We start from the raw sequence: 27493 nt of genomic DNA, 5'->3' as shown, positions 1-27493 counted from the left end.
TCAAAACTCCATGGAGTGCAACATTAGGTGTAATGCCCTTCAAAACTCCATGGAGTGCAACATGGTGCCCTATGCCTTGGGAACCGATGTGTTTGTGCAGTCATATTGGGCACCCTCCGCTCAGCAAATTAGAATGAGAAGGGAATGAAGGGGGAAGGGGACGAGGGGGTGCGGGGTGGGGGTGGGAGAGATCTCATGGTGCCCACCCCCTCCGCAAACCTCGTACCACCACCCCCCTTCAATTGCCCGTCTGTCGGCTTTTGTAGTTGTGCATGCGGAATGCGGCCGTGGCGCATAAGCGGTGTACGGACAGCGAGCTCGACACGCCCTGCGCATCCAGGATTCCATGTACTGAGCACTAGGTTATCATGGCGTGCTTTGCACCCCTTTAGCTGCTCGAAGGTATCTATAGGACAGGTAAGTACATTCAGCCACCTGCTTATCCCGGTTGTCAAACTACCCACGCGTGTCCTTTCCAATCATTACAATTTCGTTCTGTTTCATTCCATTTCCATTTCATTCATCGTGTATTTGGCACTCTTGGAACCTCATTTAACCTCGTCGTCATGGTGCTCCTTCGACCTATTCAGTGTCAGGTTCGGAACCTGCAGAGCAATCTTCCCTTCCCTTCCTATTCTTGTGATTATCCTGCCAATGTGGCTTGTAATATATTTGAAGCTGAGTCCTATGGATCCGATGGAGCTAAATCCCTTATTTGTAGTTCCTTACACTGTAGGTGAAAACCACAATGTATCACATGGAGGAAGAGGATGCGCAGAAAGGATGATGGGGCTTGAGTATGTAGGAGGTACGAAAGGATCAAGGGGAGGGAGGGCTGTAGCCATGCACACTGCAGGTTGTCTCCGATGATCCCATCTGGTCCTTCCTTTTCCTTCATCCTCATCTTGTCTCACACTCTTCCAGTGTTCTTCAGATGTCAATGTTATTCTGTGTGAAGATTTTCTTTCCTTCTGAAACTGCACTTCACCTTAAGGTGGAATATTCTTTTTCTGCAAATTGTCAGCAAATGTTACCTCCTTTTGGGACTATTCATGAATGATTCTCCAAAAGTGTTGTGAAGTTTTCTGTGTATTTAAAAAAATGCAGTTTTCCATGTGATACAATAGTTGTATCTTGCAAGCAGAAAGTAGCCGGAGCAGCACATGAAACAAAAAGTTGAGTTGTAACCTTTTTGAGCAATTTAGACTTTCTGGAGTATTCATGCGTACAAATGGATAATCAATGTGCACGTTTGAACTGGAATTGCACACACGAGCTTTTTATCTAAAACCTTTTGTATTAATGATTTTTGTTTTTTTATCTCGTACATTTACTGTAAATTTGTAAGAATTGTGGATTTCTTTCTCACTAGCATTCCTAACAATTCCATTGTGTTTCATCCTCCCAACTGAGCTGTCATAGGGACTATTATAAGGCACTGCAGGACACCACTTGGTACAAACTCTCATCCCACTGGAACCAAAGCTATTTCCATTCTGTCTTCACTTTGTTTTGAAGCACATTGTTACCTTGAATACCTGGAGCGGGAAGGATAGCTTAGAGGTATGTACACTCTTTTCTGAGCTGTTTAGCCTGGGTTCAAATCTCAGCATAGCTGTAAGCTTTCATCCTGGCGTTTCGCATGCAGGACGAGGAATCGTTGTGCGCGCCGTCCTTCGGGAGGACGTTACAACGGAGGAACACCGGTCGTTAGTGGACGTTAAAGAACCCATGGTGTCTTTCTTTAAAAGTAGGTGAGTTATCGCCGTCACCCTCAACAAATCACAAATTCCTGCCCAAGTCATCTCGAGTAGAGCGTCCGGCTTAGTCGGCTTGAAAGAAGGTGTTGGATAGACTTGAAACAAAAAATTTCTTTGCCCGCACAAGAAAGGGGGAATAAATTTAGCCATTGATGTAGTAGTAGTAGTAGTAGTAGTAGTAGTAGTAGTAGTAGTAGTAGTAGTAGTAGTGGTAGTAGTAGTAGCAGCAGCAACATTTGCATACTTATGTAAGGAAACAAAATAATAGGTTTATTTGTAGAGAAAATAATTTTTGAAACAAATCGTCTGCTACGGCTCCAATTTCAGTGACGATATGATTGTCCGTTTTGTGAAAAATGCGTTTCAGGTTCTAACGAGAATGACACGCGGAAGGGAGCATACCTCTGCCAGGCTCAACGGTTTACGATTTGTATCCAACTGATAGGTCAGATCTGGTTCCAACATGAACCAAAAGCTAATTGGCTTGTTCTCGTCACCTACTCAACTCATCCACCAAGTCTTGTCATGTTATCCACAACTTTTTGAGATATCGTGCTGTTATATAGTTTTTGGCCCCATCTCTCAATGGTGAAGAATCACTAAAAAAATCTCAGATCCAGACCCGGATATTCACCAAAATCTAATCATTTTGTCCATATTGCATACCCAACCTCTCCACCAATTTTCGTCCGAATCCGTCCACAACTTTTTGAGATATCCTGTTCACAAACAAAAACAAACAAGCAGACAGAAAAATAGACAAACAGATAGACATGGGGTGAATAACCCATAACCATAACCATAACATAGAAAACATAACCTCCATCCATCATCGGTGGTGAAGGTAAAAATGATTAATTAACCATTAAGATCAAGAAAAAGAATAAACATATGCATATATTTATATCTATATATATCTATATATATCTTATATATACGTATATCTTTTATATATCTTTTTATATATATATATATATATATATATATATATATATATATATATATATATATATATATATATCTATATATCTATCTATCTATCTATCTATCTATCTATCTATCTATCTATATATATATATATATATATATATATATATATATATATATATATATATATATATATATATATATATATATATATATATATATATATATATATATATATATATATACATACAGTGAAACCTTGACTTACGAGTTTAATTCGTTCTGTGACCGAGCTCGTAACTCAAATTGCTCGTATCTCAAATCAAATTTCCCCATTGAAATGCATTGAAATGCTATTAATCCGTTCCAGCCCCCAAAAACCACACCAATTTTTTTTTAAATATACAGTATATATAAAAATATCTCGCGCTTTATATTTCACCTGTATGCAGCATACAAGTTGGCAGGATGGCCTGGACTGGAGGTATGCACACTTGACTCTAAACTGTCCAGCCTGGGTTTGAATCCCGACCCAGCTATAACCTGTCATGTCGGTGTTTCACAGGCAGGGTGATTCATCAATGTGTGTACCGCTAAACTGGGCGCCCCGTTTGCGTCCCATTAGTTGTTGGATGTTAAGGATCTCACCGTGTCTTCCACAAAGAGAAGGCGAGCTATCGCCGGCACTCTGAACAAGTTGTGGCCTGGCATGCTCTTCTCCTCTGCCGTTATATACGTCCTCCTCGGCATCTTTTTCCAGAAGAGCCCCGTCTCGTCACAGTTGAAGATTTGCTGGGGGATGTATCCTTCGGCTTCTATCAGTTCGGCAAAAGTTATAATAAAATCTTCAGCTGCCTTCACATCCGAGCTTGCTGCCTCACCATGCCTGACGACGGAGTGAATGCCGGTCCTCTTCTTAAAATTATCAAACCATCCCCGACTGGCTTTGAATGACTCTTCCGATGCCTCGTCCGTTGATGTTCCCGCCGTCTGCTGCACCAAATCCCGGTAAATGTCTCGTGCCTTCTCACAGATGATGCTCTCGGTCACGGTATCTCCTGCGAGCTGCTTCTCCGTCAACCACACAAACAACAACTTCTCCATCTCTTCATGGACAGAGGTCCGGAGCTTTGAAATAATCGTAACGCCCTTGGCTGGCGTTATAGCCTTTAACGACTCCTTCTGCTTCAAAATCGTACATATCGTAGAAGTACTACGATCGTACTGCCTCGCCAAGTCGACAACACGCACACCTCGCTCATGTTTTTCGACGATTGCGTGTTTTATATCCAAGCACATTATCCTCTTCTTCTTCTCAGTACTGCCCTTGGCACTCAATTTCTTAGGACCATGGGTTAACTAAGAAATTTTCCAAAATAACCAAAATGCGAAAACAAAGCAGCAGCGATATACGGCAGAGATGCTTGCACGGCAAGATAACCACGTGACCAGAACCCACCTGGTGGCGGGTGGCGTAAGCTCGTAACTCAGATCTCGGCTCGCATCTCAAAGCAAAAACCGCCCGAGCGACGGCTCGTATCTTGGAATATATATATATATGGTAAACATTATATAAAACACAATGTGTGTTTGTCCCCCTTCATAAGGATAGGTTTTAAACTTTAAAGGCTTTGAGTAGTGCTTTTTAGGAGGGATTTGAGTGGGGGGGGGGGGGGGGGGGGGGGTAGGGGGTAGGGGTGGGGAGGGGTTAAGGGGCAATCTTTGCACACTACTGTGTGTCCACCGGTTAGAAGACCTAAAAGACTCTGAGGACCCAGAAGACCCGGAAGACCCAATGGACCCCAAACACCCAAAATACCCTGTAGACTGTTAAAGACACAAAATAGCATGAAGACCCCAAGGACCCAGAATACCCCAAAGACAAAAATACTCGAATGACCCAAAAGACACCGATGAACCAGAAGACCCAAAATACACAAAAGACACTGAAGACCCAAATTACCCAGAGGACACAAAAGACCCCAATGACACAAAAGACCCCAAGGACACAAAAGACCCAAGGACACAAAAGACCCAAGAACACAAAAGACCCCAAGGATACAAAAGACCCCAAGGACACAAAAGACCCCAAGGACTCCGAAGACCCAAAAGAAGATTAATTATGCCTCTTCCATTGGAAATGTAGACGGTGGCTTGCAAACTGAGCCTCTAGGTCGGTGTACAGAAGCGGTATTTTTTAAATCACAATAAATACAAGGCACAGGGAGGTGAAATTTGCTGCACGTGATGTGCAATGTGCGCAGAGTAAAACGAGTGTTCATTTACATCTGCAGGATTTCTAACAAATATATATGATATAAGCACACCTGACATTAGGCCCATACTTCAGACTTTGGCATCCTCATGTGGCTGTACCTTCAAAAACTGTTCCAACCCGTCACTTTGACGGGCTTTATACTAGTATGTATATATATATATATATATATATATATATATATATATATATATATATATATATATATATATATATATATATATATATACAATCAAATTATAATTTAAGTTATACAGCCTAATGAGCACACGCTGTGACCTCACCGTCACGTACGTGTGCTTTGCGGAAGAGCCATCCGATAGTGCGTAATTTAGATCTTAGTTCAGATACTGTCATAAGTGCATACAAAAACACAATTACCGACCTGGTTTTGCCCTTGTTGGGGCTTCATCAGGGCAACGCAGTGAGACCTGCATACACTTATGACTCTGAAAACCTTTCGGTTATATACCAGTCATTATGCGACTTCATACCATGAGTGGTGAACCACCATTAAGGTATCCCATCCAGCTATGTTGTACCTTAATGGGAATGATAAGCACCGCCTGACACACAGTACATTATCTCTGGTAGCTACTCATTATATGGAGTCGCCTGAATGCGGCCGGGAGTAACCAATCAAATTATAATTTAGGTTCTCCAGCCTAATGAGCGCATGCTGTGACGTCACTGTGACAGCTAGTGTATATATATGTATGTATATATATATATATATATATATATATATATATATATATATATATACACAGTCATACCCCGTTTTACGCCATTTCGACCTACGTCAAATCCGACTTTACGCCACTCTTCAAGAGTAAATTTCAGTTCAGCGAACGTCGTTATGTGCGACTTTACGTCACTCCTACATCATCATCTCCTTTATCTCGAAGGAGGAGAAGACCATGCCAGGCTACAAAGTCGCGAAGGAGCGGCTAACGCTTGGGGCTAACTGCACCGGCAACTTCAAGCTGAAGCCGCTCTTGGTGTATCTTGGTGTATCGTGTGTGGGTATGAGGATGAGCTTTAGGCGCAAATGAGGAATTGAATGAGGATCTTTGGAATTAACTTGGTGAAATGAGGCATTGGTCGAGAATGGTTGTGTGTGTGAGAATGTCGTTATCGTTGAACTTGGTGAAATGAGGCAATGGTCTGGGATGACCGGAGAAAATGTATGAGTGGTGTATTGAGAACATATGTAATGGTGTTGAGTGATTGACTTGCATGGGGTGCAAGTGGATAAATGGAGAGAATACTTGGTGTGTGGGAATAAATGGTGTGTGGAGTGAGTAGTGTGGATTGAGCGGTGTGGAGTGCATGGTGCGAAGGAGTGGATGGGGGAGGATCGACCCTTCACGAATACCCGGGGAGGGTAGTTTAAAGTTAGGTAGAGGGAGTAGGTAAATTGTTTGGAAATTGACATCTGTGGTGCAGGGAGTAGCAAGTTGTTGTTGATGCATATCCTTGTAAAGAACCGATTGACGTGTGCATGTGCACATGTGCATGGATTTGCAAATGCCTGCCTGTACGTCGTCGTTTCTGCGTATATCGCATCGTCCAAAAATAAAGAAGCAAGCAACTTCGGCCGCTCGAGGAAAGACGGGGCACGCCTACGACTCGGAGGCGAGCGTCGATCCCCGGGGCCGCTGGTTCACGGAACCCTGAGCTCGTTCGTTCGTCACAGACGACACGACACGACCACCGGTGAAACTGCTCGGACACTTTGGGTAAAGCACGCCGTGGTGAAGCGGGCCGCGGAGCTACTCGGCACACAAGCCAGCTCACGGTCGACACGTCCATGCCGGTCACCCTATTCGATGAGAAAACCCGACCGATAGAAAACAACAGAGGGACTCCCGACGGGGAGCGGCAAAGATTCAGGGCGAAGCCGCAGCCTCCTGCAGTTATTAGTCCCCTACCGGTGTACACCGGAGGGGACTATAGGTTTGCACTCCGTCCCTCCGTCTGTCAGTCCGTCAGTCCGTCACGCAAAGAACAGTTTTCCGGACTTTTTTTCTAAACTCTTAATGCTAATGATTTCAAACTTGGTACATGGTTTCCTCATGATAAGTTACAGATCAAGTTCGAACTTCACGACGTTTCGATCATTTTTGACAAAGTTATGGCACTTTGAACTTTGGGAATTCTGATCATTCTGATGATCCTTAACTCAGTGCCATTTTAAGTTTTAATTTCCTTTAAAAAAGATTTTTTCTTCAATGATTGGACCGATTGAGATAAAATTTTCACCATCGGAGGGACTCGGTTTGTAGAATATTTTAATGGTAATTATGACTTTACAGGTCACGTGGTTCGGCCGCCATATTGTTTTCGTGAAAACTAGAAAACCCTTTTTTCTTTGCAACGGCTGACCAGATGGAGGCCAAACTTTGCAGGCAGAATCGCATACCCATGACAAACAAAAAAGTCAGCGAGCATGATGTCATGCATCACATGGTTTCAGAGTTATGACGTTTTTAAGCATGAACCTTTAAAACCGAGCTCCTCCCTCATTTTTGATCCAATCGAGTGGAAACTTCACAGATCTGTTCAGCATGTCAGTCTACTAAAATGTCCTTTCGGAATTTGCGATAGGGCACGTGGTTTGGCAGATATCGTTAATTAACGGAAAAAAAAAAAAAAAAAAAAAGGATATCTCTTGAATCGCTTGTACCTCAGACCGTGAGTTGGTAATTATATAATTCACACAGTGCAATACGTACAGGCTGTTCCACGGAGCGCCTTGCGGGCTTATCAACGAGGTGAGGCGTTGACACACGTGTCTCAGCATACCTCAGATCAAGTTTGAAAACCAGCATCAACCGTGCATAAATTTGCATATTCGATCATTTTTGACAAAGTTATGGCACTTTGAACTTTGGTAGGGGACATGTATTGCAGCGCAATACTCAGAATGCTTGTTTACTCTAGTTTTACGAATTACGGTGTTTGTCTTCATTTTAAGGCATTTTAAAGACATTACGCCCGGTTTACGTCAAAAACCGAGTTACATCACGGCTTATGGAACCAATTAATGACATAGGCCAGGGTATTACTGTATATATATATATATATATATATATATATATATATATATATATATATATTATAATAGGCTACGGTGATTCTGTCTGTCTGTTGGACGTCTGTCCGGGGGTGTGGCGTACTCGGTTTGCAGAGTAGCTCCACCCACTCCTCCTTCTCGAATAGCTTTGAGGCCTGTTTAGTTAGGCCCGTGCTGTCTTTCTCTCTCACAGATTTATTTCAATTCTAATTCGATATATCATTTCATTTTTCGCAGTCGATAACATAGTTTTAGACTCGGTTGAAAAAAAACGGGAAGAAAATCCGATGAAAGTTTCCGCTTATAGAACGAAATGAAATCTCAAACGCCTGTAACTTCAAAGCCTTCTTGCATCTCTCTCACGCCTTTATCTCCAATCTAACTCACCATCTGATTTCATTTTTATTGATGGTTTTAGACTCGGTGTCAGCAACGCGGGAAAATGCAGATATATTCAAAAAAATACACCATATCACCGCCCAACACCGCCCACCGCCCACCCGCCAACAACCGCCCAACATGTATCATACACCGCCCAACATGACACAGACGGCAACATGTCGACATTATCGCTTTTTCTTTAAACCGAGTGAACCGAGCCGAACCGAATAAACCGAGTGAATTCATCAAGCGAATTTCATCCAATTCCACCGAGTTTCATGAAATTACCGAGAGATATTTCTTCGTTTTTATTTTATTAGTTACCAGCAGAAGTACCCAGCGTTGCCGGGTGGGGGAGGGGGGAAGGGCACGTACACTTTAAACATGTATATACATGTGGGATGTGGGATATATACATGTGGGACATGTGTACGTTTGTGTGTGTGTGTGTGTGTGTGTGTGTGTGTGTGTGTGTGTGTGTGTGTGTGTGTGTGTGTGTGTGTGTGTGTGTGTGTGTGCGTGCATGCATATATGTGTGTGTGTGTGCGTGCATATGTGTGTGTGTGTGCGTGCGTGCGTGCATATATGTATGTGTATGTAGGCTAACCCCCGCTCTAGCAGGGAAAATGGCCTTAAAATGCATGTTGTTGTTGTATGTGTATGTGTATATATATGTGTGTGTGTGTGTGTATGTGTATATATATGTATGTGTGTATATGTCTGTACGTGTGTGTGTGTTTTTGTGTATATGTGTGTGTGTGTGTGTGTGTGTGTGTGTGTGTGTGTGTGTGTGTGTGTGTGTGTGTGTGTGTGTGTGTGTGTGTGTGTGTGTGTGTGTGTGTGTGGAGATGTATATATATGTGTATAATGTGTGTATATGTGGATACATATGTGTATACATATGTGTCTGTACGTGTGTGTGTATGTGTATATGTGTGTGGGTGTATATGTGTGTGTGTGTGTGTGTATATGTAAACATGGGCCGGTGTGTGTGTAAAGTGTGAGGAGGTATTGGAGAGGAAAATGCAGAGATATATTTTTTTAAATCGCGCCATGATGATAAACGAAAATAAACCGCCTAAAATAACAGTCGACATATATTTAAAATTCGCTTTTTCTTTTCCGTTAAGATATATTACTTTTACTTTTGATGACAGTCGTCACAAAACGACATAATATATTTCTTCGTTTTTATTTCATTCAACATTATTAGACGGCAGTAAAATATGGTTCAGGAAATTACCGAGAGATATTTCTTCGTTTTTTTATTTATTAGTTATTTGCGCATACACTTTAAATAGGTTTATTTGAAATCTTTAATTTTCACAATGTAATTTATTTGTCATTTGATGATGACGAGACACTTCCTCTTGACTCGTGACAATTCATGCGTTGCGTGGAAACTTCCATTTCCAAAATGAATGACACAGTCGATGAAGAATGCAGGCTTGAACAGGATGCAGCAAGAAAACGAATGAGAAGGGCGAACGAGTCCGTCGTTGAACGTCAATGCAGACTTGAACAGGATGCAGCAAGAAAACGAATGAGACGGGAGAACGAGTCAGTCGACGAACGTCAATGCAGACTTGAACAGGTTGCAGCAAGAAAACGAATGAGACAGGAGAACGAGACAGTTGAGGAACGTGAACACAGATTCGCACAGGATGCTGCTGCAACAACGATGAGGAGGGAGAACGAGACAGTCGAGGAACGTGAACACAGACTCGCACAGGATGCTGCTGCAACAACGATGAGGAGGGAGAATGAGACCGTCGATGAACGCCAACACAGACTCGCACGGCATGCTGAGCAACAAAGACGTTGGAGTGCTCAGCAAACATATACAACCGCAGCCATAATGAATCCGGCCGAAGTATCCAATAATATTGTTCAAGAGTATAATTGCGGTCCAATGACGTCACCATGTGTGTACTGTTCTGCACACCATTTCACAAATGAATCAACAGGACAAGGGGATGGATTTACACTGTGTTGTTCCAAGGGAAAAGTTAAATTGCCTCCACTATTTGCCATACCTGCTCGACTGCAACAACTTTATCAGGGTGACAATGGAAAATGTCGCAACTTCCGAGACAATATCCGGAATTACAATTCGGCATTAGCTTTTGCATCAATGGGTGCTCAGATCTCATCTCCTCCAGGAAATGGACCGTACTGTTTCAAAATCCACGGTCAAATTTACCATCGCTGTGGTCCATTACATCCATCACATGTACATGAACAAGCACAATTATTTATTTTGGATACAGCTCAAGCTACAAAGGAACGTATGAATCGACCTGAGAATCACAGATGTTTGCAAGAATTGATGGCAGAACTGCACAACATACTATCTGACGTTAATCCTTATGTCACATGTTGCAAGACTATGTTCGAGCGTGAACAGGAAGAAATCAGGAAAGCTGTCCTTGAAGATCGCCTCCCTTCTACCTTGGAAATGCATTTTCGTCGACTGTGTGCAGACGACCAAAGACGTTACAACATACCAACTGCTGATGAAATTGCTGCTGTCTTCGTTAGTGGACAAGATGGTGAACCACCTGCAAACGGGGATTTCCAGGTTCATTTGCATGACCAGGGCTGACACAATCTCTCTCCACTTTCCTCTCACATTTATCCCATGACATATCCCATTCTCTTTCCACATGGTGAGCCTGGATGGATGATAAACATGCCTCACCAGCGACAGACTGCGGTTCGAAACAAGGTAACTCATCGTGAATTCTATGCCTACCGACTGGCTATTCGAAATGAATTCAGCACTATCCATTCTTCGGGGAAATTGTTCCAGCAGTATGTTGTCGATGGATATTGCAAGGCAGAAGCAAATCGACTGCAATACATCAAACAAAATCAGGAAACCCTTAGAGCCATGGAATACAGAGGACTACTGGACCACGTCCAGAACGTTGCTGCTGATAACCAACGTCCTGTCGGTCGTATCGTCATTTTGCCGTCGAGTTTTGCAGGGAGTCCAAGAGCTATGCAGCAGAACTACCAAGATGCTATGGCCATTGTTCGCAAATTCGGAAAACCAGATCTTTTCATCACGTTCACGTGTAATTCAAAATGGACAGAGATACAAGAAAACATCGGACAACACCAACGAGCTGAAGGCAGACCAGATTTAGTGGCACGCGTGTTTCATCTGAAATTAAAAGAGTTAATCGACGATATAACGAAGAAGCACGTGTTGGGCAAAGTACGTGCATTTCTCTACGTCGTCGAGTATCAGAAGCGTGGCCTACCGCATGCCCACATATTACTCATGCTGTGCCAAGAAGATAAAATTTGTACCGCCGAAGACATTGACAGAATTGTTTCCGCACAAATTCCTAATTCAAATGAGTCACCAGAGATCCATTCCTTGGTGAAGTCTCACATGATACATGGTCCGTGTGGCACTTTAAATCGCCATTCGATTTGTGTGAAAGATGGAGTGTGCAGTAAAGGCTTTCCAAAAGCGTATGCTGCAGAGACACTTGCGAGCATAGATGGCTATGCCCTTTCCAAGCGTCCCCCTAATGGACCCACCATAACCGTTCATGGAACCGATGTTGATTGCCAATTTGTGGTCCCATTCAATGCTTATTTACTGAAGAAGTGCAGAGCACACATCAACATTGAGGTTTGCGCAAGCATAAAGAGTATAAAGTACTTATTTAAATATGTGTACAAGGGACATGACTGTGCCGGCATCGAAATTCGAGAGCGAGGGAGAGTGGAGGTGGACGACATAAAGACCTATTTGGACTGCAGATATGTCAGTGCCCCAGAGGCAGCATGGAGATTGATGGAATTTGAAATGCACAAACAGTCCCATTCCATCACCAGACTTGCGGTACACTTACCTGAATTGCAGACTGTTGTGTTCAGGGATGGTAACGAGGAAGAAGCCATTGTACGACATAGGGGTACAACACTTACAGCTTGGTTTCAGTTAAACCAGAGAGACCCTGAGGCACGAAGTTATCTGTACCATGACATTCCAAAATATTACGTATTTGAAGATGGATGAAAGACATGGAAACTTCGACGCCGGGGCGGCAACAAGGTTATCGGACGCATGGTTTCGGCAAGCCCTATGGACATTGAGCGCTTTCATCTTCGTGTACTCCTGCTGCACTGCCCTGGTAAAACATCATTTTAAGATCTCAGAACCATAGATGGAGCAGTTTGTGAAACATACAAGGATGCAGCCAGGAAATTACATTTAACAGAAGATGATACAGAATGGGGCAGGTCCTTAGCTGATGGAGTTATCTTTGCCATGCCACAACAATTGAGATCTCTTTTTGCAACCCTATGCATATTCTGCACACCAACAGACACGTCGGCACTGTGGGAAAAATATAAAAACGACCTTTGCGAAGATTTTGTGCACAGCGGCCATATCTTGGAACAGAGTATTTTCATGGCATTGTGAGAAATACAGTCCTTCCTCCTGAGACATGGACAGACCTTGGAAGCATTTCAGTTACCAGTACCTCCAGACACTGTTGAAGATCTTTCGAGCGATGATTATCAGTATGTACCGGGAGATGAACATGAAAAAGGTGAAAACAACAGACAACTACTAAATGATGACCAAATCCAAATTGTAGATGAGGTCCTACAGGCCGTTCATTGTAGGGACCAGTACACAGGCAACCGGTTGTTTTTCGTTGATGGACCGAGCGGAAGTGGCAAGACCTTTCTCTATAATACGCTTCTGCACATCTTGCGAGGCCAGTGTCATTTGGTTCTTCCAATGGTGTACTCGGGCATTGCAGCAACATTGCTAGCAGGGGGCCATACATCGCACCATCGATTTAAATTGCCAGTGCCCATTTTGGAAAACTCCACATGCAACATATCACCTACGAGTAAAGATGCAGATGCTCTAAGGAAGGCCAACCTATTCATTTGGGATGAAGCACCTATGGCTCCAGCATATGCTTTAGCGGCTGTTGATCGATGTCTCCGGGATGTAACCAGCAACAACATTCCTTTTGGTGGAAAGGTCTTACTTCTTGGTGGGGACTTCAGGCAGGTATTGCCCGTTGTACCTCGCGTTGCACCTGCAGCAATCATCGCCACATGCATCAAGCGTAGCAAGTTGTGGCCAAAGTTCAAACAGCTGAACTTAACATCAAACATGAGAGCTAATGATGACGAAGAATTCTCAAAATGGTTACTGTCGGTTGGAAATGGGACTGTGGAAACAATTCCTGACTCAGATTTAATACGACTGCCTGATCGTATCTGTGTAGAAGACAACATTTCTTTAGCAGAGGCTGTTTTCGGTAATTTGAACGAAATCCATTCAAACTATGATGCGCTGGCACAACGAGCCGTGTTGTGTCCAAAGGATGAATCCACATTTGTGATCAACGATGAGATACTGGATGCATTTCCTGGGGAAGAAAAGAAGTACTTCAGCGCTGATTCCATTGTCTGTGATGACCCTGAAGAGGCACTAAATTATCCTATGGAATTCCTAAATCAATTAACTCCTTCTGGAATGCCATTGCACAAACTTCGTCTCAAAGATGGTGCTGTCATCATGTTACTCCGTAACTTTGATCCGAAACAGGGACTGTGCAATGGTGCAAGATTGGTTGTTAAAAGATTGTTGCCAAACATAATAGACGGAGAAATAATTTCTGGCAGTCATAAAGGAACACGCACATTTATACCCAGGATTAGTATTGCACCTTCCGATACAACACTACCATTCGTACTCAAACGCCATCAATTTCCAGTTCGTGTGGCATTCTCTTTCTCAATAAACAAGAGTCAAGGTCAAACATTACACAAAGTTGGGATTTACTTACCAGAACCCGCCTTCAGCCATGGCCAATTATATGTTGCATTGTCGCGTGCTAAACGATTTGAGGATGTCAAGGTAAAGGTAGTCAGTAATGGCCAACAGGGAAAAATTGATGGCCACAGTGGAATCTTCACCCGTAATGTTGTTTACCCGGAGGTCCTGCAGTGACACCATTCAGGCAACAAAAGGAGGGCACGAAGGAAAATAGTTAATTACTCCGACACATTTAGTTGCGGTGATTGAAAAATCACCGGACCATTGTTGCTGTTTTGATGCTTTTTACTGCTGTTTTGATGCTTTTTCACTGCTGTTCTGATGCTTTTTCACTGCTGTTTTGATGCTTTTTCACTGCTGTTATGATGCTTTTTCACTGCTGTTTTGATGCTTTTTCACTGCTGTTTTGATGCTTTTCACTGCTGTTTTGATGCTTTTTCACTGCTGTTTTGATGCTTTTTCACTGCTGTTTTGATGCTTTTTCACTGCTGTTTTGATGCTTTCCACTGTTGTTTTGATGGTGTTTTGATGCTTTTTCACTGCTGTTTTGATGCTTTTTCACTGCTGTTTTGATGCTTTTTCACTGCTGTTTTGATGCTGTTTCACAGCTGTTCTGATGCTTTTTTGCCGTTTTTTTAAATATAAAAATCTCATTAAAAAAAAAAAAATTCCAAAAAAATCTCACAATGATGACATATAATTCACTGAAAACGTTGAAGCAACCGCATAATATTACGGCGATGTTTAACTCTGAGTGAGAATAGTTCTAAGTTTTAAAAACTTTCTTCTGATATTTGTGATTTATTTCAAACAAACTGTATTTCCCATCTACACGGGCATGTATTCCTATTAACGTTATGTAAAGTACATAAATTGTGTGGATTACATCATTTGTGGATGTGATCAATTGCCAGTAACCATTTTATATAACTGAATGTGCAGGTGCAGCATCTAACTCAATATGTCGAAATGTCACACACATCCATGCCCGTGGGATTCCCACGGGTGACCCCGCTAGTATGTATGTATGTATATATATATATATATATATATATATATATATATATATATATATATATATATAATTATATATATATATATATATATATATATGATGTTTTATTCAACTACGTGTTTGTTTTGAGCTTGGGGGAGGTGCGGGTGTTGCATCATAGCATGTACATAGTTCAGAGTTTGTATTCAAGATCGTTTTATTCAAATGGTGCTGGTTCAATATTGAATCGAAACACCACTCAGTAGAGCGCATACCTCTGCCAGTCTGAACAATTTATGTTTTCAATCCCACTGCTGAGCCGGATCTGGATCTTGTCACTTGCCCAACTCGTCCATCAACTCTTGTCATAACTCATGCCCAACCTTTTGAAATATCATGCTAAATATTGGTTTTGGCCCTTTCACTCACTATAGTGCAGAATCACTTAAAAAATTAAGCAATTATCTTATCTGTATCTGGATTCAGATCATCACCGAAATCGAATTGATTGGGTCTTTGTCACACACTTGATTGGTCCTGTCCACCAAATTTTATCCGTATCCGTCCTTTACTTTTTGACATAGCGTGCGCACCGACAGACATACAGACAAACAGGGATGAAAACATAACCTCTGTCCACCTGAGGTCAATATTGTGTTTTCGTCTGTATTTGTATCTGTTTTTCCAACCATTCAATCCCGCATTTCTCTACGTCTTGGTCTCTTCACTCAACCCATCCACCTGAGAGTGGCCTTTCACCATTTTTGTGGACATGTGCGAACCAACCTGCAAATACTTGCGCTGGAGGATATGTTATTTACTTATTTGGCATGGGGGCGGTGCACTTTGTATTTGTACTCGTTTTATTTATTTAAATGGACAATTCAATAACCACATGGTAACTTTCCTGTTCGCAATCAGGTTTACGTAAGGTTCGAATCCAAATCGCACAAGGTAATTACTGCCTTTACCTGGAATTGAAGCCATAGCCCTTAGAGTTTAGGCTTTAGGGTATCAGGACAGTGTGTTTACCATTACACCTCCTTTATGACACAAGTTGAGTTATTTCATTGATTTATTCTGATTTGCTCTTTGACATGGGATAGTAACAGTGGAGGGAGTAAAGTACAAAAGGGAGTAAAGTGCAATTTACACACATTATTATAGTCAAATGGAATGACACAAGAACAAGTAGCCATCTTCAATATCACTTTCTCTCTCTCGCTCTCTGCTGTACCATACTCTTCACAGAGCCTCGGTGCCTCTGATGCAATTTCCTGAGTAAGTTATATTGGGTGGTTTGCCATTGCCTTCCCAGCAGTATGCAGTAGTTGGGGCAGGATTTTGTAATTCGTTGAGGGTGCCCGGCGCTAGCTCACCTACTCTTCACGGAGAACACCATGAGGTCTTTAATGTCCACCAACTAATGCTGGAAGATAGTACGCTGAGTTTTTTTTTTTTTTTTGGTATACATAATCGAGGCTCATGGAAGAGCTAGCTAACACCCTGAACGGATTAGGACACAAAATGTGCATGCATGGAGAAGGAAACTCCAAGGAGGAAAAACTGGAAAATTAGGAGGGATTTGCATGGGGCTAACGAGTGTAGAAAAGATCATTGTTTGGATTGGGATAACCTGAGATGGTGGTGAGCAGTTGGCTTGAAGACCTGGAGGGAAGAATGAGATTGAATATGGGGAAAAATAAGTGGAGGTTAGCAGTGATCCTGGACTTAGGTTGTTTCACCAGAAGGGGCTGATTGTGGACCATGTCAGCTCTGCAGAAACCTAGGAGGAAACGAAGCACAGCAAGGGCAGAGGTTGCAAGACCAGAAAGGAGGCAACAGAAGACAGGGAGACCACCGACCTGTCTGCGATGGGAAAGTGATAGGCCCATAGACTTGGCTTCATCCCAGAAGATTCCAATGATCTTGAAGTCCTTGGTTTCCATGGCAACAAGCTGAGCAATATGTGAGGCAGGGGAGCCAGCCCAGAGGGGAGAGCAGTACTCCATCAAGTTACAGAAGAGGGCCTTGTTGGTGGATAGGAAGGAGTTCAGGTGTGCCAAGGAAGGACCTTTTAATGTCTACCCGAGGGACGGTCACACACATTGATGGCACCCTGCCTGTGAAACACTTGGATGATGGTTTATAGCTGGGTCAGGATTCAAACCCAGGCTAGACAGCTTCGAGGCGAGTGTGCATACATCTCGGCCATCCTGCCAGCCCAGCCATCTTAAATAGTCAGTTGTTTAAATGCAAATCCAGTCTGGTCCATTCCCTTCTCGATTTGACCTCAAACTTTGCAAGGTGCGGCTTCCGGACAATGATGATGATGTGATGGGATATCGGTTGACATGTGAGCTTGATAATTACTTGGTTTGAAGCTTGCAGTTTGTAAATTATCTCGGGCTCTTTTAACACACACAGTACCCAGTCTGGAGATTTTTGACCTTTATGGGTCATCAGTCCAAGGACGTGCTGGTTTGCGCGCACACATGGGCTGTGGTTCAAAACAAACTGGCTCTGTTCATGAAAGGCAGTCCATGTTACCTGAGAATGCACGGACTTTCATGAAAACTGGAAAAGGTTCATGATTTTCTTTGTCTGATTTCAGCCATCTTTGTCACATTCTGTTGTCACAAAGCGTTACTGTTCCAACCTGGACACGTTGCCACAGTGTATTTTCTCTGTTGTTCTTGTTTATAATACCTTGGATTAACTTTACGTTGTCTGCATCTGCCTTCCTTCACACAGCCACAATGAAAGGTTCACAACATTCTACCACCCAGTAACCGGTCGCATCCCCAAGGAAAACGAAGACTTCATCTTGGTGGACATGTAGGTTAACATCGATATTTGTCCACTTGCTCTTCTCGGGCACTTTGTGTGTCTTAATCGGTGTTTAAATAGTGTGTTGTAAGTTTGTATTATTTGGGGCTAATTGAACATCCACCTGGGAATACCAAGGGCCCATCTGTTTATTACATACACATGTCGGAAAAATAGAAAGCGGGAGCGGGAGAGATAAAAGCAGAAATAAAATGAGGTGGATTTGCCATTTGTATAGAGAAAAGACAGCTTGATGGGATGATTTCTCACCGGAGGAAACTGTCGATCCTAGATAGGTGAGGTTTTTAAAATTTTAATGTTTTTTTCTTCTATTTTTCTTGTTTTTAAAAAATTATTTATTTATTTATTTATACAGCTCATTGACTGTTTGATGCTATGGGCATCCAGATCATTAGAGGTTTTGACGTTTTAATCCCAAGCACCCCTCCAAATGGTGGTTGTGTCCGAAGGCCACCCGATCAGGCAGAGTGAGAATGTGCGAGAGGGTGAAGATTAGGGGTATGTTTGTGTAAAGATGTGTTGGGGGGGGGGGGGGGTGGGAGGCGTGTGGTGAGACGTGAAAATAGGTTGGGAGGAATTGTAGGAACGTGGTGGTGATGGTTGAACATGTACTATAATCAGTGCCGGCACACTTTGATAAGTCGCTTCAAGGCTAGAATTAATTCAGGACGGGTTGCCACTCCATCAAAGGGTGCGGAAATTTCCACTGAGCAGCCATGGGAATGAAGCCCCCACCAGTGAGGCCTACTGCAACAATACTTTGGCCCACCTAGACAACAGGCTGCTCATATGTAGTTTATACTGTAGACAGCCCTAGAGTTTCATGGACTCCCCCTGAGCTGGGTGACTTGTATTAATAATGGTTTATCTTTTTGTGTGCCTATGACCATGGCAGGTCAGACGAGGGTGAAATGGATCCTTTATCTGAGACTGACAAAAGGCCGCCACCTGCATCATCAACAGGTTCTTCTGCAGAGAACGTGCAGGTGAGCAATGGAATCTATGGACAATAAGGTGAGAATGTAGCCAAAAGGAGTGCAGGTTGTGCAAGTGCAGCGACAAGAATATATACCATGTGAGCTTTGCTTGCAATTTTGGGTGTGTGCTTTTGAAATTTCTCAACTGGCCTTAAGTTGTTATGGAATTAGCTCCACTTTTATTCCTGTACTTTATAAAACATTTTTCAGCCATGAGGGAATAATGTAAGGCGAGCAATGCAAAATGCGGCAGTTGGGGAGCAAATGAATGGCACATCTGAACACTGATCAGAGTAAAGAGTTGCACACTTTTTCTAGCCCAACTCCCATAAACTTATGTTAATTCTCTGTGTTCCAAATCTTTGATCGTGTGTACTGTATTTCTTTTTCTCTTTTCTCTTAGGTGTCTGAAAGCCATTGGGTTAAAGCTCCCATTTTCAGAAATCACAAGTCTCCAGTCATCAAGTATGGCTGGCTGCATAAGCAGGTGCTGGGCCTTGGGATGAATTCATAGCAGATTGACCGTGTTGAAAATGTACTGTATTGTTACGGGTTCGGCGGGGGTCGGGAGGGAGCTTTTCGGACCCACTTCCCAGCCGATGATGCTGAAGTCGACGAGTCGCAAATACTGTCGTGACCAAAAATATTGGCACCCTCGCACTTTTTTCAAATAATGCACAATTTCTTCCAGAAAATTGTTGAAATTAAAAAATCTTTTCGGCTCCACATATGTATTTCTTTGATTTGCAGGAGAACAAATCAAAAAAAAAAAACTTGGAAAAAAAACACTGAATCTTAGCTTATTCCATGCAGAAATCCTAAAATGACCCAGACAATATTATTATCACCTTTTAGAGGTTGTTAGAAATAATTAGATTTCAAGCAGGTGATTCGGGTTAAACCAGCAAGGGGAAAACAAGGGACGGGTGTCAGAATAAAGGTTACAGGTGATGGGAAGCTGCCAAAAACTGGGAAAGCTTAATCAGGGACAACAGCGGCAAGACTGAACTCTTCACCTTGATTGCAGGAGTTATAGCCAAATCCGTGTTCAACGAGGGAAAGGTTGTCATATCCACATGGGATGAAGGAGTACTGGTCGTGACTCATGATCCGGGCAAGTGACAATGGCGTAGTGGTGCTTGCACTCTCATTCTGCAATGAGATTGCAGCTGATACGCTTTTGGCATGGGGAAACAATCCTGCTACATCCCAGATCAGACTTTGAAGAGGATCAGACTTGGGCATCTGGGCCAAGTTTGGTGATTTCTTTGGCAAGTGCATGCTCCTGCCCAATATGGACTCTTAACAGAGGAGACTATGATGTTGGCTGATTGGATTTGAAATGGTGGTTTTGTTATGTTGGTTTTGTAGTGTTTGTTGTGATGTTGAGTGTAGGGTTTGAGTGTAATGTTGAGTTGCAGAGCATGCATGGATGCGCTGCAGAGATGCGGAGAGAGAAAGAGAGATTGAGAGAGGTGAGAAGAGAGATAGGGAAAGTGATAAGGATAGAGGGAAGGACAAAGTGGATTTCGATGGGGAAGAACCACAATGGGTTCAAAACTTCCACACAAACACAACGCATTTACCTTTCCACTGATACGAATGAAGAGGTAATTTAGCTAGACAAAATACTACAGATATACAGTAACTACGTTTGGGGGGTCCCTTATGTGTTGGCACGTGTCTCCCTGGGGTCTCCAATAACCAGAACAAAATTTTGATAATTTTAAGGATACATTGAATTTTTTTCTCTCTCAAATTGCTATTCTTCTATATTTTCTCAAACTCACTTCAGGGTTTGCTTGTCATATAATGTTAAATTACAACAAAGACTTTTCCCCATCCACTATTAATTCGTTTAATTGGCATTGGTAGATTGAAAAGTTAAAAAGATGTTTTTATTTATTTTTGAAGCAAAATCTCGATTATTGGAAGAGCCAGGTGACAGATGCCTGTTGGGCAACAGTGGCAGACATAACAAGGAACGGAATGTATGAACAGGACCAGAGAGGAGAGGGAAGAAAACAAAGGACCCCGAGGGTAAAAAGGGTGAGTGAGGGGAGGAACTAGAATATGGAATGAATCAGGATGTAACAGGACAAAATAGAATAGTAGAAAGAGAGGGGAGTGGGAAACACCAACAGCAAGGTTGAGGGACAAAATAGAGGAAGACATGGCAAAATGAGGGCTAAGGAAGGACATATGGGGTGACCAAGATGGATACAGCGAAAACACAGGGAGGAAAAACAGAAAATCTGGAAATAGGCATAGACCAGGTGGGCTTGGGGACGATTAATGACAAAAAAAAAAAAGAAGGAACCGCCTGAGTTTTTAGAGGCCATTTTTCCCCGCAGAGTGGGGGTTGGCCTTTTTTTGGGCACCTTGGTCCCCCTTTTGAAGCAATGTTTTACAGCCAAATGCCCTTTCTGCCGCCAACCCTGTTAGTCGCCTCTTGCGACACACAGGGAATTACCAGTGAACTGGTACTCATTTCGCCGACCTCAGAAGGATGACAGGCTGAGTCAACCCCCTGGCAGTAATTCAGTGATCGACCGGGATTTAAACCCAGAATCCTAGGATCGCAAGCTGGCACCCTAACTGCTAAGCCAACACCAGACTTGGATTAATGGGGAGGATTAATGGTGGTTGAAAATATCATGCTTGTGGATGGGAGATGATCTTATATGGTGGTGAATAGCGGTCAGGAAGCCCTGGAGGGAAGAATGAGATTGAAGAGAATATGGAAGTTAAGAGAGAAAAGGGGTATGAATGAGTGGAGACAAGCAGTTATTCTGGATTTTGGGAGTTTCACCAGAAGGGGGGTTGATGGTGGACCATTGTGCAGAAATCTGGGGGGAGGGATGACAGAGCATGGGGAAGGGTAGACTGAGAGGGTGCAAGGCCAGAAAGGAGGGGGTATAATAAAGAGAATACAGATCTGTCTGTGATGTGTAAGTTTTGGCCCAGAGACTCAGCTTCACCAAGTGAGATTCCAGTGATCTGGAGAGCCTTGATTTCCAAGTCATCAAGCTGAGCAAGGTGTGAGGCAGGGAAGCCAGCCCAGAGGGAAGAACAGTGCTCCATCAAGCTACGGATTAATTCCTTTTAGGTGGATACAAGTTCAGGTATGCCAAGGAAAGACTTTGCACGACGGAGAATGCCCAGTCAGCAGCTGGATTTTTAGGCCAACGTGGAAGTGTGCTTTGCTCAAGAATGATCATAGCTGATAGTGAGGCCCAAAAGTTTAAGTGACTGACCTTTTTCAAGAGGATTGTTAAAAAAAAAGTAGATGGGAGGGTTTGCCAGACAATTATTTGGCTTTTAGAGAGATAGAGAGAGATAGATTTGTTAGGAGTGAAAGACATTTTCAAGTGTTTGTTGACCACCATGTGATTCAATCGAGGTCTGCAGAGAAGGAAGCGACTACTGCCTGCCTATCTGAAGGATGGGGGCGTTATGGCAGAGGGTGGAGTCATCAGCAAAGAAATAGAGGATTTTACAGAGGGCCAGAAAGATTGTTGATGAAGTTTAGAAATAGGACTGGGCCAAGAACACAGCCTAGAGCTCTGCACTCCAGCCTTAACAAGGAGAGGAGATGAAAGGATTCAGTTGAGAGCCGCATGTTGGCATACGAAAGTATAGGAAGTCAGTAAGCCATGTGTGGAGTTGGGCTTGGATGTCGTAGGTCGAGAGCTTGGAGAGCAATATGGGATACCAGACTGTTTGGAAGCTCTAGATAAGTGTGGAGAGACAGCCCTGATCTCATGTCTGACATGGAAGGCCTCCATCCATTGTTGGGAGAGTAGAAGCAGTATGTCCAGGGTTGAATGACCGGGTCTGAATCCGAACTGATGGTCTCAATTCAGGCCATTGGAGAAAAGGAAGGATTTTATATAGGGAGAGAAATGATTGTGGGTTGTGATGAAGGAACTGATAAAAGATAGCAATACAGTCGTGGCCAAAAATATTGGCACCCTTGCCCCTTTTTCAAATAACTCACAATTTTCTCTAAAAATAAATTGAAATTGACAAAAGTATTTGGTCTCCACAATTCTTTATTTCACTGTTAATATATAACAGAACCTTTGTTTTTGTTTTGATTCAGAACTTAATATATCCTTATAAATCAGAAAATAAAAAGAAATGGCATTGACAAAATTGACACACTTGACTTAATATTTGGTAGCACAGACTTTGGACAAAATAAACTGCAGTCAAGCACTTCCTATAGCCATGAATGAGCTTCCTACACCACTCTACTGGCAGTTTGGCCCACTCTTCTTGTGCAAACTGCTCCAGTTCTCCCAGATTTGAAGGGTGCCTTCTCCCAACTGCTGATTTCAGATCTCCCCACAGGTGTTCAATGGGATTTAGATCTGGACTCATTGCTGACCACTTCAGAACAGTCCAGCATTTTGTCTTGAACCATTCCTGGGTGCTTTTTGAAGTGTGTTTGGGGTCATTGTCCTGCTGCAAGACCCATGACCTTCGACGGAGACCCAGCTTTCTGACACTGGGTTGAACATTGCGCTCCAAAATGCCTTGGTAATCTCCTGATTTCATGATGCCATGCGCACATTCAAGGCACCCAGTGCTAGAGGCAGCACAGGAACCCCAAAACCTCCTCCCCCATGTTTGACTGGAGCGAAGGTGTTCTTTTCTTTGAAGACTTCATTTTGTTTTCTGTAAACATAGAGATGTTGTGCTTTTAAAAAATCCTAATTTGGTCTCATTTGTCCACAGAAGGATTTTGGCTTGTTCAGGTGTGTTTTGGCAAACACCAGTCAGGCTTTCTTGTGTCTCTCTCTCAGCAGTGGGGTCCTCCTTGGTCTTCTACCATAGAACCTCCTTTCATTGAGTTGGTGACGGATGGTGCGAGTTGAAACTGTCATACCTTGTGTCTGAAGGTCAGCTTGAATCTGTTTGGCAGTTGATCGAGGCGCTTTCTCCACCATTGGAACAATCCTTCGCTGCAATCTTCGATCAAGTTTTCTCTTGCGGCCATGTCCAGGGAGGTCTGCTGCAGTGCCATGGACCTTAAACTTCCTGGTAACATTGCATACTGTGGAGACAGGAACATCAAGGTCTCTGGAGATGGACTTGTAACCTTGAGATTGTCCATGCTTTGCTATAATCTTGTGTCTGACCTCCTCAGACAATTCTCTGGTTTTCTTTCTTTTCTCCATGCTCATTGTGGTACAAACAGTGACACAAAACAGCAGAATGACTCCTTTTCTCCATTCAAACTGGTTGAATCAGTGATTTTGATATTGCAGGCACCTGCAACTCCCCACATGTGAGTTCAATTCCAAAGTAAAGGAGAATCACCTGTTTAAAATCCAATTATTTCTAACTTCTAAAAGGTGCCAATAATATTGATCGGGGCATTTTAGGATTTCTGTGTGGAATTAGCTAAGATTTAGTAATTTTTTTCAGCTTTTTTTGTTTTGTTCCACTGCAAACCAAAGAAAGACATATGTGGATACCAAAAGATTTTTAAATTTCAACCATTTTCTTGGAAGAAATGGTGCATTATTTGAAAGAAGTGCAAGGGTGCCATTATTTTTGGCCACGACTGTAGAGACGGTGAAAAACTGACTTGTCTGTGATGATGGAACAACAGCCTTTGCATAATATAGGCAAGAATATAAGTGGTTCAAACAAACATCCTATCTGTGATGATAAAGTGACAGCCTTAGTGTTTCTTCTTCTCTGTGAGAGCTATGGATTCCACAGCATCCAGGAGAGGCGGGTGTAAAGCGGAGCGACCAGCTCCTGAAGTGGAGGGGACATTTTGCAAGAAATAGTTTTGACACAGCAAGAAAGACAACAATTGTTTAAAGTCCTAAAATTATATATGGACATTTCAAATCTTTAAATTTTTACATGTACAGTATATGGAAAAGATATGCATTATAACAACAACAACAACCACAACAACAATTTCACATGATGACTTCACGCCCAAGTATAATAGTGGGTCACGTGGTATTTGGTGCAAATTTATCATGAAAACGTTTGGGTGGTACTAAGAGATCGTTTGGAAATCAAAAGTCTGACTTTGGCCTTGATGAGCAATAAACGTGAAAATGAAGTAGCATATGTAATGATGTTTCGCCAATATTGTAAGTTGTGCTTATTAAAGTTCATCCCCACTCTCTCGCTTGTATAGGCTACACCTTTGGAGCATGTTGATGTTGATAATGTTGATTGTGTTTTGCTGCTTATGAAGATTACAACTACTACTACAATGTACTCGGTACTGATCTGTCGTTCGACTCGTTTTACAGGATAGTTCTGGCATGAAGCTCTGGAAGCGCCGGTGGTTTGTGCTTTCCGATGATTACCTCTTTTACTACAAAGGTAAAACCATTACTAAAGATGTTGTGTTCCTTGTTAATGAATTGTCAAAATATCCAGGATTTTCCCAATTTTCCTTTCTTGGTCGAAGGGTTTTTGTTTCTAATTCAATAAGTTTGTTCAATGAGTTGAATTTTTCACTAAAAGTTTGCTATTAACTGTTTTGAACGTCAATGTTTACCTCGTTTGTACCTGATCGCTGTGTTAGCACATGTTTATTACCATGCATGTTGTGAAGGTTGGCAGGACACCATGGGATCTTTAACGTACACTGACTAATTCCGGCAGAAAGGGATGCCCATTTGACATCCATCCAAAGGACACATTGATACCTATTGAACACCAGGATGACAGTTTATAGCTGGGTCGGGATTCAAAACCTGGCTAGACAGCTTAGAAGCGAGTGCATAAACTTTTATGCCATTTTGCCAGCAGCCTCAGGACAACTTGAGAATAAACTTGGAAAAAAAAAATCAATGAGGGGCCCAGTCTCAGTTAACGGCCCTAGAGCATAGATAAAGACCAAGAAGGAAAAGTTGAAATCTTTGGGATTGAACCGGACATGCTGCAGGGGAACCACTCTTTTGATTTTGCACTAACTGTCTCCCTGAAGAAGGGTTTAGCTAAAGGGTTTATTTTAGAATATTTTACCAATTTAAATTATACCAGATTTGAATATTAAAAAAAATAAATCCTACAGATTGAACCACAACTGTGCAGGTGTGAACAGTAAGAGTCAGATATTAGACCAGGATGTAAATGATGAGGACAAATGGAAGGGGTTAAGAGAATATGATCTGAGTGGGCATTCCAATAGAACTGTTCAAGGTAGTTGGGCAAGAGACGATCAAAATTTGAACAGCTATCTCTGCACAGATCAAGAGCAGGATTGTAAGGCCGAAAAAGTGGAAGCTGTCGGTCTACAAACCATTGCCAAAGAAAGGGGACGCAAGAGAATGCTCAAATAACTGAACCATTGCCTTGATTTCACATATTAGCAGGATTACTAAAGATAATTCAACACGGAGCAGAAGACTTCATTAAGTGACAAATGCCTGTTGAACCAGCAGGTTTCAGAAGAGGAAGAGGTACTAGATATCAAATCGCAAATCTCACACGAGTCATGGAAAAAAACAAGGGAATATCAAAGGAAGGTGTATCACTGTTTTATATATTATACTGTAGGAGCTGTGCTCCAACGTAAATCGGAAGAATGGACGCGACAAAAAGCTGGAATTCGTCCGAGTTTCTTTATTGTGTCAAATCAACTCGGGTACTCTGAAAAGCCCGTTTATCGGGCAGCAATAGATATACACATTATCCCGGAGCGTTTGCCCGGGAAAGGCGAGACCGGGCGTGCCCGGGCATCCTGGGCGAACCCTGGAAAGGCGAGTCTGAACATGCCCGGGCGTCCTGGGCGAACCCTGGAAAGGCGAGTCTGGACATGCCCGGGCGTCCTGGGCGAGCCCGGCATGGTGATCGCTCCACGTTCTCGGTAGGTGCAAGGCGATTGTGTATACCCAGCGGTAGCCGCTACAATACCAAAGCTTTAGATTGTGTTGATCATGAATTGATGTGGATTGTGCTGAGAGAGATGGGGCTGTCGGAGCACTTGCTATTCCTGATAAGAAGTCTGCCCAGTGTACGCTAAATAAGAAGTCTGTACAGTGTACGCTAAATAAGAAGTCTGTACAGTGTACGCTAAATAAGAAGCCTGTACAGTGTATGCTAAATAAGAAGTCTACAGTGTACGCTAAATAAGAAGTCTGTACAGTGTACGCTAAATAAGAAGTCTACAGTGTACGCTAAATACGAAGTCTGTACAGTGTACGCTAAATAAGAAGTCTACAGTGTACGCTAAATACGAAGTCTGTACAGTGTACGCTAAATAAGAAGTCTGTACAGTGTATGCTAAATAAGAAGTCTGTACAGTGTACGCTAAATAAGAAGTCTGTACAGTGTACGCTAAATAAGAAGCTGCATTAAGAACAAAGTATGAAGAGACTGGATGGTTTGGGATTGGAAAAGGGATTAGACAGGGAGGGATGCATTCTGTTCCCTTA

The 27493-nt window shown here is 42.6% G+C and overlaps 1 protein-coding gene across 3 annotated transcripts in view; it reads left to right on the top strand.

Moving 5' to 3' along the window:
- LOC137433094 (pleckstrin homology domain-containing family A member 7) overlaps window positions 1-27493 on the top strand; it is a 184131-nt gene that overhangs the window by 46081 nt on the left and 110557 nt on the right. For all 3 annotated transcript variants that reach the window (XM_078783054.1, XM_078783053.1, XM_078783055.1), the window contains exons 4-7: window positions 17998-18081; window positions 18989-19079; window positions 19474-19557; window positions 25361-25433. The gene's annotated coding sequence lies outside the window, so the exon portion shown is untranslated. The remainder of the gene's footprint in view (window positions 1-17997; window positions 18082-18988; window positions 19080-19473; window positions 19558-25360; window positions 25434-27493) is intronic.

The sequence above is a fragment of the Myxine glutinosa genome, chromosome 8 (genome assembly GCF_964187855.1).
Source record: "Myxine glutinosa chromosome 8, kmMyxGlut1.1, whole genome shotgun sequence".
Lineage (NCBI taxonomy): Eukaryota > Metazoa > Chordata > Myxini > Myxiniformes > Myxinidae > Myxine > Myxine glutinosa.
Note: the sequence above shows the minus strand (reverse complement) of the source record. Positions and strands in the feature narration are given on the sequence as shown.